The following is a 22136-nucleotide window of genomic DNA, read 5'->3' as shown; positions in this document are numbered from 1 at the left end:
TTGGAGACGCACAGAAACGTATTTCAAAACTTTTGCGGAATCTTCCAAATCTTCAGGTGGAATTACGCAAACATTTCATTGTTTTCCAGCGATGAAATCTAACATTTCCATTTAATTTTCCCGAATAGAGTATATGAGTGATCCTACTCGAAGCAAAGATATCGACGGAATGTCGGCTGTACACTTTGCGAAAACTATTAACTTAACGTAAATTTCGAAAAATAACCAAGTTAAGGTTTTTACTTAAAGGAGCACCGTTGAAAAGGACAATTTTCGTTCCTATTTGAGTGAAAGTTTTCTTTTTTCCTTCTTTGTTGATCTCACGACAGAGCGGAATGCTCTCTGGTTTGCCACGCGCAAAGAAAAAAAAAAATCAAACGGAGGAAGATAAAGACGAAGAAAACAGTCAGGAGGCGGAGAGAAGCGAATAAAGAAAAAAAGATAGCGAGAGGAAAAGCAAAGAAGGGTGTCTCAAACAGGGTCGTTAAGTCGGAAGACCGCCATTCTTTCAATGGGAGGACAGGCGACGGGCTTTTAGCGCCTTTCAAAAGCAACAGCAGCACAATGGTCGGCCAAAAGTCAGAGCCACGGCGGACGGAAGACGTGCCGGCAGCTCTCTGTTCCAGCATCGATCCAAGCCACTAATATGGACGTGCCACCATTAGCCCGCATAGTGAAAATGGGCCAGCATTAGCTGCCACCACGAGCCACGCCGAAACGATTTCCTTTAAACATGCGCGAGTTCCCCCATCGGTTCCTTGAAAGCTTCGTCTTGGAAGGAGCCGTCTGAGGAATCTGGATGGAGCGAGGAGGCGCGAGGAGCTGCGGCTTGCTTTGTTTCATCAGAAGGCCTCGGGGCAAGGGAATGGCCCACGGAGAATGCGTGAAAAATGGTGACAGGGCCGACGAGGATGCACGCTAGTGTGAAGCGCAGTACTGCTACTTAACGGGAAAACTGTAATGAAACTTCCGCTCGTTCGGTGAACGTTTGCGTGCTCGGTAGAACCGAAGCCTGCCATGTAAATGTTCATTAGTGGACCAGAAGCTTTGATTCACGCCTTTCAAAACACGAGTTGAATATTTTGTGATCTTACTGCGTCTGAGACTATATTTAGCTCGCTGAAAGCCTGGTAGAAAAAAGGCTTAAAATGTTTGGTTGTCTAATTGGTTTCGCACAGTTGGTTTCCGACTGATTTTGCAATATCATAGTTAAAATAAATAATCCTACTCATTATCATCACATGCTTGGAGATATCAACTTTCGAAAGTTTTAACTAACGTAGCTCGACATTTTTTTTTTTTTATTGATTTTCTAATTTTTTAGAACAACTTTCCGAGGGTGATTCTGAACTGTCGAGGAGAACTCAAGAAACCCTAAACGTTTTTGGCTGCTGCTAGTTTTGAGAACGTACCAAGAATGCTTTTGTAATATTCTATTTATTCTTACTGCTCTGCAATTTCAGCGTTTTACAATCAGACACTTCTCTGATGCACTGGAGGCGTCATTATATGTGCTCTATCATAATATAGTATTTTTCTAAATAAATAAAACTTGCTCGATTTATATTGATGCTACGTATAAAATCGGTACACACAGAATGTGTTTCCGGGACATTCTTTGAGGTGCGTTATGGAGATTACAGTTTGTGTTTATCGTCTTTTTTTTTTTATTTGTTATAGCTTAATATTTTATTCCGATTTTTTTTATTGTTTACGTGATGGGCCGGTACGTCTTGTAATTCCTGTTTTTCTTTTTCTTTTTTTCTTCCATAAACTGTAGGAACGGGAGCACGCCGAATGTCGAAACTGGAAAACCGAAAGCCGAAGGCCTGCGTCTGGCGATCGTCGTTCGCCTCCAAGCGGTTAGTAGAGACCAGTGTTGTAGGCGTTACCAAAAAAAAAAAAAAAAAACGCAACGAAATACGTTACTCGTTACTTGCGAATAAAAATGACGCGTTACCGACCTACGTTACCTCAAAATAAAAGCAACTCGTTGCCGTAACAGTTACTGATAAAAAGTAACGCGCATTACTTTTGCGTTACTTTTTGAATTATGAATTAACAAGTTTTGCTGTTTTCACGTTAGAGGCATGCATAAGCGCCATATTAAAAGAAAAAAATTTGTTGATGCAGAAACTGAACAGAAATATTTATCTTTTGTTACGGTTTTACCTAAATTCTCACAAGAAAAAACGCAAAGAAAACCGAAAAACCAAAAAATTTACATGGCTTGACACCTAAAACACGAAAAACATTCGAGTGTATTTTTTTGTTAAGTATTTGGACGAAGGAGTAACAAGTAACGAAACTACGTTACACGTTTCTCAAGAGAAGTAACGCAAGTGCGTTATGGGTCACTGTTTCGAAAAAGTAATTATTACGTTACTACGTTACCGAAAAAGTAACGCGTTACCGGTAACGCCGTTACTCGTAACGCGTTACCGCCAACACTGGGAGACACCACCATGGTAAACACAGAGCCAGTTAGCTCCGCGTCTGCCCACTAATTGACGGAATAGTGGATTGCCGAGCTTCAAATCACGGGATCCTAGGCTCGATTCCTGTTCGGGCGCGTTTTTACATTTTTCCTTTCTTCTCAATTTTCCACTTCTTTATACAAATTAGTATCTGGAGTTCGTGTAGCTCATTTCGTAACAATTTTTGTGGCGTTCGGTCACATATTTTTCGGGGACGCCACCGCTTAAAGACCGACGACCAGTTCGCGCTTTCCACTTTTCGCCCGCTTCCTCCTCTCCCTCCTACCCTTTCCGCCCACGCCCGCCCCTCTTGGTCCCTTCTTTCCATCCTTCGCTTCCCTCGCCCGAAGGCGTGGAGAGGAGGGTCTTCTGCCTTGCAGAATCTCGAGTCTGGTCGTCGGCCTTTAAACACATTCTGTGGTAATAATCACTCTTTCAAAAAAGCTAGTTAAAAGCCAGTAACTACAGGTGTTGCAACTTGGTAAAGCAAATAAACAGCGCGCAAAAAATACACAAGGACGAAAGGAAGCTGCGAACGACAGAAGCGCTGAACGCACAACTAAACATTTATTGAAAAAACACCAACGAAGTAAACCGCACTATCGCTTCAGCTTTCTTCACAAAAAAGAAATTGCCTATCTTGACACGTGCTGAAGCGACAGTGTGGTTTACTTCGTTGGTTGTTTTTTCAATAAATGTTTAGCTGTGAGTTCAGCGCTTGTGTCGTTCGCACCTTCCTTTCGTCCTTGTGTATTTTTTTTTTTGCGCGCTGTTTATTTCCGTTGCCATGAACCAACTCGCCTACATGACGACACTAATTGCAACTTGGATGCGTTTATATTTTTGTTTTCGTAGTAACTGGGACAAAAATAGCCAGTAGCACGTGCTAAAAACGTCAAAAAAGGGAGGCCAATTTTTTTTTTTTTTATTCTTTAAAATATACATTATGGGTTTGCCACGGAGCACCAACTGTCGCACGCGGAAAGTGGGACAGTTGATGCGGGGAAGTGGGAACATGGCTGCTGGGAACCTATGGGGACGCTGTTTTACAATCACAAATAAATAACCTGTGTGCCGTTGCTTCTTAGTTAGAGATATGGTCTTTAAAGTGTTTAGCACCAATATTGGAGAACAATATTGGCTCGAAAGCAGCACCATCTTTGCAACATCGTTTACGGACGACGTGGTCACTGATTAAACGACTACTCCCCAATGATCAGTATAAAAGGCGCATGGGTAGACATTGAGGGTTTCGATTAAATGAGCGTGCCGTCATGTTGTGCGTCTGTTTCATCTGTGTTCATATTCTTTGTATGCGTTAAATGTATGCATAGAAATTTCAAATCCCCTTGTATATGCCAAATGTATGCATGCAAATGAATGCGTGCAAATCTCAAAATAAGCGATGTGCGAATGCAATCAGCGTGGAAAAAAAATCAATCCCAGCGATAATATTTTTGCGACAATTTCTAATTTGACGTTGACTAGCGCCGGGTGTAAGAAAAAATGTCCCCGGAAAAAATGTTTCCGAAAAAAAAAATCTCCCGGACAAAATGTCCCCCCCCCCCCCCCAAAAAAAAAAAAGGCCTCAGATGGAAAGTAGGAAAAAATGTCCCCAAAGGATTTTCCATCGGCCTTCGGGCAGTCCGGTCATATGTCCTTGGGAATAAAGGCACCCTGTGGCAACTAGGAAACAACAGCCCCAACAAATAAGGAGAAATAAAATTCCTCGAGGTACACATCGCAACACTGTTAGCGCGAACACGACATCGGCGTATTTTCACATTTTACTTAGAAAGAGCATTAGTGGGAACGAAATTCTACCGTCTGCATTATATCCCCGAATAAGCACAATCAGTACCTATAATAACTTTGATGACAATTAGTCTTTCGTTTGTAAAAGAAAAAGATAAGAAAAAATAACAAACGCCCGTTCGAGCTAACAGTGTCGCGTGTTTTCCCTATTTGGAAACGGTACTTAACTGCCTCTCAAATTTGCCCAAACAGAATAAGTTGCTTTTAGCTAGAAGAGTCATAAATGTGTATTTTTAAATAAAAAACAAGAAGACAGTTGAGATGCAATGTTTCAAACACAGGAATGAAATGACACACTGTAGATTCATACACAAAAGTCAAAAGCAGATCGTACGGCGGACAGCATACTTGAAATCTTCAATTCCGATTGCCCCAGCGGCGTATCTCTCGCAAAGGCTGTGAAGACGGCGTTGCTTTTCGATGAGTGTGGACTCGGGTCATTTGCGACCGGGCAATGACAGGACAGCCTGAAGGCCATTAAAATCAGGGAAAACTGAGGAAAGAGGGAAAATATTTCTTTCGGGACATTTTTTCCTAGTTTCCACTTGGGGCATTTTTTTCCGGGTACATATTTTCCGGGGACTTTTTTTTCCGGGGACTTTTTTTCCGAGGACGTTTTTCCCGGGGACCTTTCTTCCAGAACCCGACTAGCGTCACCTGAATCTTATGAACGTTAGTTACAGTTACTAACTAAACGTAGTGAAAGATATTAGATTGGTTAGTAACCATTACTAGCTTCTTGATATAATGTTCGTTACTAGATTGACCGTTACCGCCTACGGTTACTAGGTACATAGTAACATCTGTGACAAGAGGTTACTATCATTTACTTAGTAAATACTAAATACTGCTAGCTTTTTAAGAGTATAGTTTGAGTTTAACGTGCATACTTAGCCCTGACGGGACTAATCGCATCCTAAAAAATCTGACCTCACCGCACCTTATTTATACCTTGCTCTACTTGTTTTAAAACCAAGAAGCAGAGTAAAAATGCCATGATGATTTTAACCCGAAACTGGGGCAGGAGGAATTTTTTTCTTTTTTTACGGTGGAAGAGAAAATAACAGGGACAGATAACGTCTCTAACTCATCTTATAATTTTATTCAACCAACCTCCTTATATACAGAACTACAACCGCCTCAAAACAACCTAACATTTTGTTTTTCAAGGTCGCGTGAACAACCCTAACCCCCTCAACAAAACAAAGTGAGGCAACCTACAAAGCTCGACCACCTTTCGGTTTAGACAAAAACAAAAAAAAACTTTCTAGACAGCTAGAGTTCACAAAAAATATCCAATGCAATGCAAACCACACAGCAGAAAATACCTTTTAACCGTGACACACAGCCATTGTTTTAGACTTGATGCAATACCTACACAGTGATCTTTTCAATAGAGACTTGACTCAGCATAATTTTTTATTTCTAGGACATAAAATAAAAGAAGTAAAAAAAAACACATTTAACCTAGCCTAAATATAGTCATTGATAAGGGAGGCATAAAGCTTCATGTTTAACCGCAACCTCGCACCCCCGACTTCTAGTATACAAGAAAAACAATCAAGGGGAGTAACAAAACACTTGCACATGATGAGCAACCAAAACAATGAGCAACTAGAGTTGCAAACATTTCTTCGAAGTGCAGCCATGCTGCAGAAAGGCCTGGCTGACACAGTTCCCTATTTTTCTTATCCGAATTGTCTCTCTTACAACTCTATTTATGTTATGCACAGTCGGGAGCAAAAGTTTGCGGGGCACGGGAGAGTCAGCCAAAAAGATTGGCTGCGCCTTCGCACAGCGCGTTGCCGCACTCAGGACTCACGCTTTGCGCATGCGCTTCCTTTCTTGTTCGCGGTCATGCTTTTTTCGCTCGCTTCCGTTCGACACCCAGGAGATAACAGGGACTGGCGCAAGGTGCCGCAAAATGTTATCTGTAACATGCGCGAGCTCCGTCACCCATCACGCTGGCTGAGACAGACGCGCGGCATGATGGCTGTCATAGCGGCACTTTGTGCCGGCCCCAGTCATATCGTGCGCGTCGGGCGGGAGCGAGTAAAAAAGACATGACTTCGAGCACGAAAGGAAGCACATTTTCGAAGCGTGAATCGTGAGAGTGGCCACGCGCCGTCAGAAAGCTCAACTAGTCCTTTCGGCTGACGCTCCCGCTCCCCGCAAACTTTTACACCGACTGCACCTATTGGTTTACTGAAGTAGGGTGGTGATTTTGGCCAGTTGTTAGCAGTTAAATAATGATGAAAAACTACCTCAGATAAACAGGGATGAAGAACGGGTAAAGAATAATTTAAACTTTAAATAAACTTCAGTTGCGAGTCAAGCGTTGTCCCGTCGTCCTCTTTACCCGTTCTTCGTCCCTGTTTATCTGAGGCTGTTTTTCATCATGTTTCTCTTGGTGTAATATTTCTTTTTCCTGACCATTGTGTACTAGAATTATTGCATTCATCCATGTGTTTAGATCATTCCAAATTCGGAGCATTGTTCTTTATGTATCTTTTTGGTTTCATTGATGCACCTAGAAGCTTTCATTGATGCACCTAAAAGTTTGCCTTGCGGACTTAAAACGACAAGCCAAAGGTATATCATAGACTACTCCATTTTTGCAGAGGACCGACTTCTCACGGTCAGTTTTTTTTAATCCACTCGAGCCTGTCTGAAATGGCGTGAGTGTACTTAATATAATATCTGAACTGAAGACAGTGCCTTCTCCTAAGTGTTTTGCGATTGCCTTCAGATTATGCGATATCTTATAGTAATACGGGGTTACAGCAAACTTGTTCTTTGATTTCTGTTCTCCTTCACTTTTGTCTGCGATTCGTATATATAATTGTCTTTTGACGAACTGATCTTCGTAGCCGGCTTTTTTTAACCTTCTCCACTGTCTTTCCAAAGATTGAGTTATAAAATGAACGCAAGACCCGTCTAGTGTATTCCTGGTTAGATATTTAACTATCCCTGGCTTTGCAGTTTTTGAATGCAAACTTAATTTTGATAGCACTGGATTTTAACTTTCTTTGTCATACTCCCATCATAAGCCTTCCTCAGCATGAATTAACAAATTTAAAAACTGAATAACTCAATCTTAGTTGTTTCCACCGTGAACTAAAGCCCGTGCCGCTGATCTATTCCACGTTTCTAGGCTGTCTGATGGACTTTTTGGGAAAAGATTATTAGGTGAGTTAGAGACGTTGTCTGCGCCTGTTGCTTTCTCTTCCACTGGAGAACATTTCGCTCTTTTTTTTCCAGTCTTCGGTTAAAAACATCATGCTAAACTTCCCCCAACTCACCTGCTCACTGACCGTAATTTCGTTAACAGTAAAAGTGATCGTCTAGTCGCCGACCTTTACTGATTTCCGCCTTTATGATACGAAGTAAGATACTTGTTTGCACACACAGCAAACATTTATATATATGTATATATATATATATATATTATGAACACTCATAAGTTTAACACGAAAACAGAGCACCCTTCTTTTTTCCTCACAGTGAGAGCTTGTAAAACTTACTTCGCGCAGCATATAAACTATGCGGAAAACAATGTTTACTATAGGTGACGAAAAGGACATAGTCTCTAACCTGTTGTCTAGAATATTTTTCTATTCGTGCAACGTCTTGGGTAAATTGTGTGTCCCAGATTGGTTGGGAAATCTGAATCACAGCATTTTTTGTGTTCTTACTGTCCTGATTCTTAATTGAGAAGGTGAATTCGCAGCTTCATTAATACACATTTTTTATTACCATTGTTACCGGCAGAGTAAAAAAGTGAAACATAAAAAATCACTTGTAAAAAACAAATATCCGTTCTAAATAACATATTGGAAGCCACGGTTGCCACGAAAACAAAGATATTGGGATAATTGAACAAAAAAAGAACGAGAAATAATTGCCTGAAATTAGCTGACTAACTTTTTACTCTTGCCAATATGGATAATCCAGCACATTCTAATTACAGACTTCCAGCACGGGGCATAAATAGGAGGCAGGAGTTATTCACTTAATGTAACTTACACACAAAAGCCACACAGAACCCTCCCCTTCCTTTTCTATCAGAGCAGCTTCAACATCCCAAGCGGGGGCAGGGGGCAAAGAATTCTGAGCCGATCTTGCAGCGCTGGGATATAGTGTCTTCGGATCGCAGCAAAGGCTCGTCACACCGACGCGTTTTTTCTGATTAAAGCTTCCAGTGCCGTTTTTTTTTTTTTTTTCGCGCAGTTAAGGTATGGAAGCACTTAATTAGACAAGATTCGCCGCAAAATAGCGCTAATAAGGTATTTTTAATTAGACATTCATTAGGACCTTTTTGATCAGACTCTAAACTCTGATTAAGTCTTGGTGGCAAGTGCAAAAGGCCTCTAATTAAGAGGGTTTGGGAGCTGTTAGACATGCAAATTTAAAAGGGTAATGTCAGGTCAACTTCGTGCCTTGACGTCCACCTTATTAATGATCTTATTCCTGAGATATCAATTATTTATTTCAAGTGCCATTAAAACAATTTGGCAGACACAATTAAGGTTGCTTAAGTGTAGGAATGCGAAAACATTCCTACATGCAGCGCATTCCTACAAGCAGCGCGCGACGTCTTTCTTTTTCACACGGCGCTGCGGAGGTGACATCACGCTCCCCCACTGTGCGGGCGTGGCGAACCCTGCCGGCTCCAGGACGGCTTCCGTGACAAAACATCCGCGTTCAAGCATCCGGGTTGTTGTGCTTTTCTTTGCGTTTTATTTGTGACGCGCGTCCGCTTTGACCTTGAGCGCCACCGCTGGATTATGTGACGAAGCATCTGCGTTACTGTGCTTTTCCTTCTGTTTGATTTCTAAGGCGCGTTCTTTATGACGTGCTTGTGTGACCATCTTTCGGGCAAACTTCGCCGCTTCTTGGCGCAAAAAGACAAATAAACCTTTCGCCTTAATAAAAAAAAAGAAAATCGGGGAAACATTTTTTATGCGGACCATTCGAATATTTGCCTTCTGCTAGTCGCCATATTTTTCTCTTGAGCTGTGGGATTCGTTCTTAGCATGCGTAACAGCTCTCTTCTGTGAAATTCTCAGACGCCGCGCATGCGGCGTAGCACCGTGACAAAAGATTTTTCGCCTTGGTTTTAAGAGCATGTAAGGTATATCAAATAGTTGAATGATTGAGAGAATTACCCTCAGCGTGTGACATTTGTGACCCGCTTTGAGTGATTATCTCGAGCAAACTTAGCCTCTTGGAATCATCACGAGAGAAATCTAAGAGGAAACAAATATCAGTAACATACTGATTTTCTTTGTCGTGGCGTAGGGGGCTCCATGACACTTTATGATAGACGGAGCAGAGTAGCCTACGTATGGGATGGGCTAAATTAGAGCATATAATCTGTTGCTATCACCGGCATTCGTAAAGCTACGCTTCTGTGTCCTGGTTAGCAAGCTCATTCGCCTTGACAGCAGTCTTGAGGTACGCCGATGAATGCGTGCTGCTGACTCTGTGAATTGGGCGCAAACCGCCCCTACATTGAAATAATTTGGTCGTACTCATTTCTCCAACCATAGTACGCTAGCGAGCTTTCCACCACTTAAACCGTGTGCTACGCAGTTAAAAATCATCTTTCGTTCAAGTCCGGCTCTCAAAAAGGAAGTCTACAAGGGGATGGGGCGTGATCTGCGTTGGGGCGTTTAATTGTACATGACACTTAAAATTTCTCATGTCTTAGCGCAGATGTATAAATGCATGATGTAGATGCCTCCATTCAATAGTGTCTCGGCGAAACAATTAACAATGCTAATAGACGGACGGTAGACAAACAAAAACTTCCGTCTTCATATGCACTGAATAGGGTAATTCTTTCCTCAAGCCGGCTTCGAATAAATATTTGATCATTCTGGTTGGTGTAGTCAGCTTCAGGCCTTCTTCGTACATGTAAGTGTTGGGTTTATCTTGCGGTCTGCAGAGAAGTCTAATTAACAGAGCACATCACTCCGTCGGTCTTAACACAGCTGTAGAGTGTCTTGCAACAAAAATGCAGTGCTGACTCTCATTACGAGCTAATTTATAAAACACCAAAGCAGACTACTCGTTTGCCATATTTGTTTAGTAACGTCGTATATAAGTAAACGCCTTATACCTTGCACATTAAACTTGTCGGATATCAGGTAAAAAAAAAACAGAGCGTCTATAAAGATGATGTATTCTTTTCATCTCCACTATATATAAAAAAAAGTTGCTTTAGGTGGCTGAATTGTGCTTTTAGTTTAGCCTATTTCGCGGCCTTCTAATCAACAGAGATATTCCAACTAACTTGTTGTTGCATTCAGGAAAGAGACACCCAACGTCCATAATGTATGCTGCAATCGCACGACGATATAGACGCAGAGCAATTGGGCACTCCAGCGAAATTATTTAACTTCTTCACTCTATTTCAAACCGAAATTACTCGAGACGAAAAGCGACAGGTGGCATAGACCTCTCTGCTTCGTTTGGCGTCACAGTAATAACGTCATCTGTGAGGCAGGCAGCCCCGCCAGAACTATCGCATTATGTTCCTTTCACTTTCTGTATTTTTTTTTTATAACAAATTTCATCTTATCAATTAAATGATAAGCAAGGGTCGCCTTGCGCTGCCCTCCTGAGGACATTAAGATGACGTAGCAAAATTAACTCCAACCGGACATGCCAAGATTTAAGGCGCATTTACAGCGGCGTTCGAATCGCATCCGCGAAGCGGCTCCGCTTGTTTTCCTCATCAAAGGCGCGTGAAAGTATATTGGATATTTAAGCAACTGCGTTTGCAAACGCTTAGCGAACACGGTTCGATCGATCGTGTGAACAGAGCGTTACAGGTGCCACCGCAAGCAAGACGTCACAGGCGTCATTACTGGGATGCAGGCGAGGGCGGAAATGTAAATGGCAGTGTCGCTTTTTGTCTAGTTTAGCTTTGGTTTGAAAGAGCTTGCAAAAGGGAAATAATTTCGCCAGTTGTGCCGGAGTTTTTTTTTTTTTGTGTGTGTGCGCTCATATCATTGCGCGATTAGAGCACACGGAATGGAAATTGGACTACAACTGCGGCAATGCAGCATGCCATCTAAAGTGACTGACGAAAAAGTTGAGTAAAATATTTCTGTTAATTCGTAGGCAATACAAACAACCTTGTTTCGAGTGGCCAGAAAGTCGGGTAACCTAATAAAATATATATAGGTGTCCTTAAGCAACTAATTTGTTTGTGTGTGTGCAGAAAAGAAAATACGTTCTCTCTCTGTATATGTATATATATATATATATATATATCAGCTAGTCATGGGGGGCCCAACCACAAAAAAAAGCAAAGCCGGGCAATCAACAATAAACACAGCTAAATCCTTCACCGCGTCATCATCGTCAAACTTGTCTTCGCGCTGAGCGACTAGGCACGAATCGACAACAAGAAAGCCAGAGTGGGAACTAGCCACATCGCCGAACCTAGCCAGCTATGGCCGAGAAAAGCACACCGATACAAAAGGCGTGTTCGTGGCGTTTGGCATCAACGGCCACCCAGCGCACCAAAGCAGTAAGAGAAGCCCCAGCGGAGAGCTTGGAAGCAGCGGCCGGCCACGGGGAGAAGCATCGTGACGTCCAAGAGGCTGCCTCAAGGCAGCGCCGGCCAGAACTCATAACGGGCGCCGGACCACTTTCGTCGCTTTTGCTTCTTCCGGTCGAACGAGTGCGCTGCCCGGAACGCCGCCGGCAGGGCGGGCGGCAGCAGCCAAGCCGTCATCCAATCGAGGGGAAACCGGGCGCCGAGCATACGGCATGCCTTCATGTCGCTCACAGGGACTGCGTCTTCGATCCGCGGGTCAGCCGGCCAGCAGGGCACGTTGCCGGAGCTCGCCCGGTCGCACCTTGCCATTGATTTGGTCGCCACTTGCGCTCGAGGGGTAGGAATGCCGAGCGGCGGGGGCAGGGCCGGGATCAAGAAAAGACTTGGGCATGCCGGGCATTTCGGGGGAGGCGGTTTTGAGCTACTTTTTTTCTTTCCTTTTTTGCTGTTGCTCGTTTTCAAGCCGTGTGATGTATGTATCGGGTTTGAAACGAGGTCCTTGTATTTTTAACTTGAGGGGGATTGTAGCACCTTGAGATGTGCTTCGGGGTTCGGGGAATGAATTGGGCGCCGATTTATACCCAAAGTGCCGTTTTTTTGTGTGTGTTTTTTTTTTAAATTTGGAGTGTAGTTGTGGGAAAAGAAAAAGAAGAAATCCCGACCCGATGAGAGGAGCTCTATGTAAGCTTCGATTCTGTTGGCTTTCCTTTTTTATATATATATATAATACGAGTGCATGCTTTTACTACGGGTTTGTCACTGGGGTCTCCTTTCGAATAGGCAGCTTGAATTAGTAGTATAAGCACGTGAGTTAATTATGTTTTTTCAGTGGCAAGTCCGTTGAAGATGCAGATTGTGCACATTTCCGACAAAGCAAATTTTAAAATTTAAAGCGCTATCCAAGCAAATTATTCATTTTCTTAATAATTGAATTACTGTATTATTTTTGATTTTGGGCAATTTGTAAGTGTAAGTTATTAGGTGTGTTTAAAATTTCCTTTTAATTGAATAGCTGTTAGTGATATCACAAAATATTATGCCTCAAGATACGATCAAAAATAGCTGATAATTTTTTATGTGCTATTCCTCCACCCGTATGGCTGACTTTCGAATCGAGAAGTCGGCCTGTACCTGTCCACCGTCTAGAGACGGCCGAACCACGGTGAAATCTACAACAGACACACGTAGGGATGGGAGGCATCGCATAATTTGCGAGGGCGTTATTGCCCTCTACTGTCAAAGTGAAGAAAATAATAAAAAAAATTATTATCCAGATTTTAATTTTGAATGCACTCTTTTACCGAATCTTAAGACTTACTTCATTTACTATATAAACGAGATATTTCTGTGTGTACCATCGGCGAAAACTGAAATACGAACAGAGGAGCGCGTGGCTCTCGGTATTGGCTGCGCTGCCTGGAAGTGAGCTTGGGGCGACGGTAAGAGGTATGAACACAGGATTCGGACACTGTGGAAGCGAGTAAAAATATATTATTCAAAAGGAATCGAAATAATGATGTTATTGTGACCACAAAAATATATACACAAAGTCATCTCTGGGGTGTTCAGCTCACTCGCCGCCTCACTTCTGGTGCTGTCGGAACGTCGAATGTCCTAGACGTTATCCGGATGGCGATGACTCGATGTTCCGTGCCGGCAGTGGTTCCCCGGCGAGCCTGGTTGGTGCCCCCATGGGCCTCAGGCGTCCGTCCAGGACATTACTTGGCTTTTTGGGCTCACGGCGTTGAGCTGCGTTCGTTAATTTTGTGTCCAACCCCAAAAACTGAACTGCGCAAGCTTTTCTGTGCGGTCACATCTCCGATGTTGTCTTTCTTTTCTTCTTTGTCGCGTTCATATCATCACAATTACCCCCCTCTCAACACGATTGTTCACGAGAACTATAGAAAATTATGAACGAAAAGATACTGGCACGTATTATAGATCTTACACCCAAAGTAATTGTTAAAACGAAAGACGAAAGAAACACAGATTTCCGGTTATGCCTATCCCTTTAAAATTTCTGGGCAGTTTCAAGGCGGCTTAAATAGTCAGCCCCAGCGTTCTGGCTGTCCCTAATGTAAGTCACATAAAAATCGTACTCTGCGAGTAACAAACTCTTTCTCAGCACACGACTGTTCAGCTGCCTTGCTGAGTGAATGAGCTCCAATTACTGATGGTCACTCTGGATCGTAAAGTGTTTGCCAAACAAAAAGATACGAAATGTTTGTATTGCCCATACGAGAGCTAAGCAGTCGCGCTCAATGGTGGCATGCACAACTTCTGGTCGTAGCAGCTTCCGGCTTACGTAGGCAACAGGGTGCAGGACCTCAGCGTGCTCTTCCAATAGCCCGGCACCCAGACATTTTTCTGAGGTATCTGTTCTTAGAATAATTACCTCCGACAAGTCCGGAGACTTCAATATCGGTTTACAGAGAGCAGCCGTTACAATTTTTCAAAGGTTTTCGCATGTTTTTTTTTTTTTTTTTTTTTTTCAGATAACTTTGTTGGGTGCTCTCTTTGTCAACTCGGTTAGGGGGTGTGACGTTTCCGTGTAACGGGGAATGAACTCCCAGTACTATCCGGTTAACCCCAAAATAGATCTCACTTCCGTCTTTTTTGGGGCTCACGTAGCGCCTTGAATCTTTTCTAGAGCTTCGGTTAAAGGTTCGAACGTTCCTTGTCCAACGCTATGACCTAGAAACATTATCTTGGAGAAGACAACCTCCGTCTTCTTTGGCATGATTGTTAATCCCGCTTCTCTCATCATGGTCAAGAAACGAGTCAGGGTTCTCACGTGCTCTTCCCAAGTTCCAACCGTCCGCTAAAATCCGGATGTCGTCAAAATAGTGATCCGCATTTGGCACCCCGTCAAGTACTTTCCTCATCTACCTTGTGAAGACCGCCGGGGCCGTCTTTATGCCGAAGGGCATAACGCTGAAGTGGTATAATCCCGTCCTGGTCGAAAAAGCCGTCGCATCCTCTGATCCATGTGCCACTGGCACGTCCCAGTAGCCCTTTGTAAAGTCAAATTTGGAGAGGTACTCCTTCGTACTGATTTGATCGAACATCATATCAAGTTATCGGCTCGCAGTCGGCCATTAGTATCTTATTGAGCTGGCGAAAATCGATAAATAGCCTTGTTGTTTTATCTTTCTTTCTTACTCTTACAATGGGCGCATTGTAGGTCGAATCGTCACTTTCGATGATGCCCTGTTTCAGCATGTCCTCTATTTAACTTTCCCCCCTCCTTGGAGGGCTAAAGGGATTGGGTACGGCCGAACCTGGATGAATAAGTTGGTTGTCAATTTCAGCTGGCATATCTCGAGATTCGTTCGGCCGGGAATGTCCGAAAATACGTTTTAAACGTATGCAGCAGGTTTTTCGCCTCCCTCACCTGACATTGATTCAGTCCTTCGGAAATCTGTATATTGTTGTGGTCATGTAGCTAATGAAGGGAAACGTGCGGGATTTCTTGATCGTCTGTTTCTTCCTCTATAGCGATGACAGCCAGAACTTGCTCTGGAGCCCCAAGGATTTTTCTTTTCTCATATTTTTTAAGCATGTTAATATAAGAAATGTCGTATTCTTCCCGATGTTTACTACGTAATCCACATCACTCTTCCTCTCCACCAGAAGGAACAGACCCTTCAATGCAGGATCAACTTATTGCCGACAGACAAGAGTCTGATGGCAGAAAGATGAGGAATCTGTCTCCCTCTTGAAGTTGCCGTGCTCGACACTTTTTGTCGTAGTGTATTTTGTGGGTCACTTGGAATTTTCTTAGCTCCTCATGGGCGGCCTCTCTGGTCTCTTCTAGCCTTCTGGGAAGATCGACCCTGTACTCGAATGTAGTCTTCGTCTCGGGATTCCTTGAGAACCATCATAAGACCACAGATATATCATCCGTACAGAACGTCGAATGGGGAAACCCCATACCACTTTGCGGCATCGCTTTGTAAGCAAAGAGCAAAGGGATTAAGCAGCGATCCCAGCATCTTGGTTTGTCTTGGCACATTCTTCTGATCATTCGCTTCAACGTCCCATTGAACCGCTCGACCAGTCGATTACACATGGAAATATAAGGAGTCGTTGTCAAGAGTCCAAGAGACAACAGGCGACTGATCTCCTCCATCAAACCAGACGTGAATCATGACCCCAGGTCGCTGAGGCTTTCCCGTGGCAGGCCAACACGGGGAAAGATTTGCAATAAGCCCTCTGCTACTTCTAGTGTGTCGAGACCCTGCAATATCACCGGGATATCTGGTCGCAAAGTCGACCATCATCAATATGTATCGGTTCCCCGTCTCTGAGCCTGGCTTGATCGGTACAATTATATCTATTCCAAGTCTCTGAAGAGGGGTTTCAGTGATCGGCATGGTTCCAAGGGCCACTCGGCCTACCAGGTGTTTGGGAATGGTCCTTTGGCAGATAGAGCATAATCTTACAAATTGCTTTACATTCGTTGTTATCCCCGGCCAGTAGAACCCTTCCTGGATGCGATCGGTGGTCCTCTTTGCCCCTTGATGAACCGCCATGATCCGTTCATGCGCCAGCTTCGCTATCATTCCTCGTAAGTCTTTTGGCATAATCAGTTGTTCCCATAAGGTCTGCACTGGGGTCTGGTACCTCCTGTAGAGGTTTTTGTTACAGAGCACAAACTCAAATTCGTGTGATTTATTTGAGACAAACTTTCACCTGATGGCAGAATTTTTTTTTTTTAATTTTGTTATTATATTGCGCCTCTTCTTACGTGTCGCTTTTGATTTCTGCTGGTTCTATGGTCATGACTGGTAGTCTGGTACTACTTTCCAGTGACTCTGCACACTCGCTTCTTCTCTCAAAGACCTCACAGCCTTGTTCGTCATTTCTCTCGTCCTTCACAAGTCTTTCGGCAGTTTCGCCTTCTTGTGTGGTCTCCCCAGAAATCGCTTCTTCTGTATTCTCCTTAAACCGTTTTGGTCCCTTTTTATCGTTCGATTTTCCGACAGGATTATTGATCCTTCTCACTCCGGCAACGTTTACAAGTACCAAATCATACAGTGGATTGCCCATACATAATGCTACGATGCTGCCCGTAACATTCGGCGTTTTGACGACAATCTTGGCCTCCGGCAGGTATATCACTGCTCTATCGAGAAGGAAAACTGGACTCAAAACACCGGTTAGCTTATGATCTGGGATGAGATAGTTCCTCCCTACTACTGTGTTGCAGCCACTGTCCCTTAGTACTGTGACCTCTCGGCTTTCTACTTCTCCTCTCGTTACTAGCGTATCATCTACTAGGAAGCGTGGAGTCTTTCCGAGCACCGCATTTGCTTTTGGCATTTTGTCACCACTTTTTAGAACGACATATGTTCATACTAATTCTGTTTTTTCAGCTGTCGCTATGATGTAAGAATCCTGGGAAGCATTGCCATCCTTTTCTTGTGGCTTCTAATTACACCTCTCTGCCCTATTTTATTCTCTCCCGCATCTCCAGCAGACAAGGCCACGTTGAGCTTTGGAATTGGTTCAGCAGTCAGCCGCCCGGTGACCGGATTTATTGCATAGAAAGAAAGCATCGACTGTTAGGAGTTTGTCGTAGAGTATTCTCTTTACTAAGAAGTACACCCTTGTACTTCCAGTCGTCGTCTTTCATTTTTGCCAAGCTAGTCAGCCCCTGCGCCTCCAGGAAGGGGTCTGCAGTTGCCCCCAAACTATCGAGAGTCTTGCAGTTGTTTACTCTCAAGAATATAGCAAGTTTGGTGTCACAATTCTTAAGGAACTGCTTTGCCACTACCAGATCTCTTAGGCCTTCGAATGAGTTCGGGTTTTACCTGTTTCGACCCAACGGTCGAAATAGCAGAGGAGTCGAGCCGCAAATTGACTTCCCGTTTCGGACTCTTCGGGCTTGCTCTCCCGAAACGTTTCGCGCTAGCCTTTCGCAGTGTAGCGGAACCGTTGCAATAATCTAAGGTTGACCTTGCAATAGTCTAGAGACTCCTAAGGCGCCATCCCGCCGACAACCGTCAAAGCCTCACCGGTGAGACATATGTTTAAAAACATCGCCCATTTTTTGCGAGGGCAGTTCTGACTGTTCGCGACTCGTTCGAACCGTTGTATGCATGCGTCGAGGTCGTTCCTTTATTCATTACATGTCGAAATCAGTTTATGTTGGCTACGGGCGTTGGCTTGTGCTCCTGGGTTTTCTTCAGAACCGACACCACGCTGATCCCCCTCTCGAGCTGAGCCACGGTTCTCAAGTAGTTGGAGACGCAGTTGTAACACTCCTTGTTCCCTTTGGAATCTGCGGAGATCTAGGTCGGTTGTCTCCCGTGCTGCTTCTCGTAAAGCTTAATCGTTCGTCCCGTTCCCGTATGCGTTCTTGCTGAACCCACTCACGGAGTTCTCCATCGTCATATCCGGGACATTGCTTGGCTGCTGGGGCCCACTGTGACGTCACATCTCTGATGTTGTCTTTCTGTTCTTCTGTCTCCCGTTCACATCATCACAGTAGCCTATAGACGCTTTAAACACGCGTCAGATTGAGCCGCCATAGCCGGCATTATCTTGTCTTACCGAGATGTCGAGCCACTGAAGTGGGCGTTTACGAGCCTCCGCCGATACTGGAGAGAAGGACGCAGTGCGCATTTAAAGTGGCAATAACCTGTACTGCTGTGGCAATCATGGGGTGAAGCGAACGGAATAAGAGGAAGCAAAAACTTAATATCGCTTATAGTGGCACCCATGCACAGCTGCCGCAAAGCATCTATACGCTTTCCTCTGGGCGCCTTCCAAGCTTTGGCATTGGTCCTCATGATGCGCTGAAAGCTATCACCGCTATCGTTGCTCGCTCGACGCGTGGGGCGCGAGGCGCCGACCGCTGCGACGCTTTCGATAGTTCGCGTCGCCTTTATCGACTTTAGAAGATGTGCTGCGAGTCCGGGCGATTAATACAGCCATGCGCAGCTGTCGCAAAGCCTCTATACGCCCCCCTCTGGGCGCCTTCCAAGCTTTGGCATTGGTCCTCATGATACATTGAAAGCCATCACCGCTATCGTTGCTCGCTCGACGCGTGCGGCGCGAGGCGCCGACCGCTGCGACGCTTTCGATAGCTCGCGTCCCCTTTAGAGACTTTAGAAGGTGTGCTGCGAGTCCGAGCGATTAATACAGTGGATTTTTTTATCTTTTCAAATTGTAGTTTCCGAGTATTATGTGTTTATAATCCTAAAAAGGTGAAGAAAAGATTGGTGTTTTTTGAAAATATCAAACACTCTGTTTAAACCGACCGCTGTGTCATTTTGATGGGTGACTTGCCCACTGCGCTTCTAGTGCAAATCTTTTGCAATTTACACACTTAAAAAAAGAGAGTCATGCACGCCTGCATAGAGCTTTCGTTTTTTTGGAACTTAATATGTCCGTGCAATTATTACTTAGTAGACCAGGTGTCTTTCAGCGATTATTGTACGGTTTCGTTTATGTTGTGTCCTTTTAAAACAAACTCCAAAAAGCTTAGTCCGAATCTGTGGAGATATTATACAGAGTTGTGGAAGACAAACATTTTGTAAACGGACTCGAGGAAAAATTAAAAAAAAATAAGGCTCCAATCCACGCTGTGAAGGTGTTGGACAGCGAAGCTGTAGTATCACCTGCAACGATTGCCCGCTGCACTATAGACCACTTTTTAGGGCAAACGCCACAAGGTGGTGCTTCAGTCTTTGACGTCCAAGATAACTTAAGGTTTATAAAAAAATGAACAAAGGCCACCTTAACACCGCTGCTGGAAATGTAGATGAAACGTTTAACCACCAATTCTCCAGGCGAACACCAACAGGAAGAAAAAGTGCGACATCTGTTAAAATATTTCGAGTATTCTTGTAAGCCACTTGCCACTTTCAAGATGTAATATTGTACAGCCGAAGGCCTGTTTTAAATCTCCAACATTGTTTTCCGTGTAGCATGTATGGTTTTTAGCGCTAGTGACATAAGCAAGCTCAACAGGGATGCAAAGACGGTGCGACCGGAAGTCGTTTGGGACGCAAGCCGCTGTTCATGTTTGTGAACAGCAAAAGGGGTCAATACCAAGTGATCGACGAGAGAAAAGTAAATGCACCGCACCAAAACGTTTTTTATACATAAAAGACTTCGTACGCTCCCGTTGCCGTGGCAGATTAAGCAACCGTAATCTTTACCAAGAAACGCACGAGGGGAGCGCTACGGGCTTCGCATTATTAGAGAGTTTTAGTAATACGTATAGGAGCAAACGCAGACCCCATACGTTAACGTTAACGTTGCGCCCTCCACACTGCGCATGCGCCATACGTACGTACTGCGGCGAGCCTTGCGTACGTACGCTCGCTATCGATTTTTGCGAACGTACGTAGCGGTCCCCTGCGTGCCGTCTCGTTGCTCTCGTCGCGCACGGGAGAGCGCGAGACTAGTCCAGTTTGAAAAAATGGCGGCGGTGAGGCAAACCAACGGAAATGCTACGCGCATTGTACGGGTTCGCTTCCTCCTCAAAGAAGTCAACGCGACGAACCCTTTCGAGCACCCACAAAGATGGGTGTCGATAGCCAAGAACGTTGGCGATGCCGTCAAACCGAAAAAAGTGTTTACCGTGCGGTCGGTACAAAAAAAAAAAAAAACACGTACACTACAGGCACACGGAAACACGCACTTCCGTAACAAGGCGAGGAGAATCGGGGCTTTGGATTGGCTTGACCGAATACCCGCCTTGGATTGTTTGAAGCAGTTTACAGGAGCACATCTAGATGGCGCTACGAGTCTTTACGTATGCGTTCTTCTTCCGCTGTACTAAAAGTGCGTATTCGACGCGCTCCGTAACGTTCCGTCGACGCAACGTTTACGCTAACGTACGGGTTTGCGTTTGCCCCTATACGTATTACTGAAACTCTCTATTAGCGGAGCTAGTAACGTCACTCCACACTTCGTACTCTGACGTAGCCGTGACAACTTATGCAACCGCCAGCTTTACTGAGAAACGCATGCGGGGAGCGCTATATGCTTATCTTCTATCACGTGGTTTTGACACTTGTTTTGTGGTTTTTTTATTGAAACAAGTGTCAAAACGAGATGATAAGAGATAAGGCGCGCGCGAAGAGTGATAAGCAGCGCGCTATGGTTTTCTGTCGACCACTGTTCTTCCGACGGACACGAAAAACCCCGGCCAACGAGTCATATACAGCGTCGCTGTAAAAAAAAAAAACAGCATAATGTGAAAATGCGACGTGTCGGAGCAAATTGCGTATTGTTTCAGCAGGAGATAAACTTCAGAGGAATCGAGCGATCCTCTGAAGTACATAACGCAGAAAAGAAAGAAACACAATAATTAAATTATCTGCTAAAAAACGTAGCTAGAAGAAGAATGTCGTTCATCCGGCTCCCTATTGAAAACTCTCACTTGTATGAGAAATAGATAAGAACATATAAGAACCATATGAGAACTATGTAAGAACAATTGAAAATATATAACAACACCTAAAGAACCATATAAGAAATTTGTAAGATGTTCCTTATAAGTTTCTTATATGGTTCTTTTATGTTCTTATTTATATCATATAGTTCTTACACAGGGTGCTCTTTTTAGCTGCACCAAATTTTCAAAAAAAGGAAACGTGAGATTGAGTAATTTGAGCCCTGGGGAAGTGTAAATGGCCATGGCGGCCTCTACAAAAAGGTGAAATTAGGTAATTAGTTTGCTAATTAACTCAAATGTTTTAACTAACTTTTTAATTTTTCACTTGAGGGCACCTAATGCATCTACAGGATTGAAGATCGGTCATAGTATGGTCTAGACGTGTCGTCCAATTTGGATACAAAAATTCCTAGTAGGCGCTGCGGGGTCGAGAAAAGTCACTTTGGTAAATGGCGTCAAACCGAAACTAAGCAGGAAAGAGCGCCGATAGAGTTATCACTCCGCCGTTCCGGGCATGCGATTCGTCATTATCGCGGCCGGTTCCACTCGCTTAGAGGGACCCTACAATCATATTTAAGCGTCTACCTTTTTTGCGGTTTCCAAGTCTCTTGGGGTTCGGGCAAGCCAGCGGGCACGGAGAGAGTAACTAAATATAAGTGCGTCATATTTTAACCCAACGATGCGGAAACCTCCTCCACATACGAGGGCGACCCGCGTTGCCGAAAGCGCGCGATGTGTGACGTCTTTGGTCCTGGGCCTACTACTGGTCAGAACAGCTAAAGTCTTTTTTTTTTTTAGTCGAGATACAAAATATAAGTGTCGCGAATCGTTTCAATTATCTATGAAAGTAGTTTTT

This window comes from Ixodes scapularis, unplaced genomic scaffold (genome assembly GCF_016920785.2).
Source record: "Ixodes scapularis isolate PalLabHiFi unplaced genomic scaffold, ASM1692078v2 PGA_scaffold0__279_contigs__length_252992795, whole genome shotgun sequence".
Lineage (NCBI taxonomy): Eukaryota > Metazoa > Arthropoda > Arachnida > Ixodida > Ixodidae > Ixodes > Ixodes scapularis.
The sequence above is the reverse complement of the archived record's forward strand: the minus strand, read 5'-3'. Positions refer to the sequence as shown.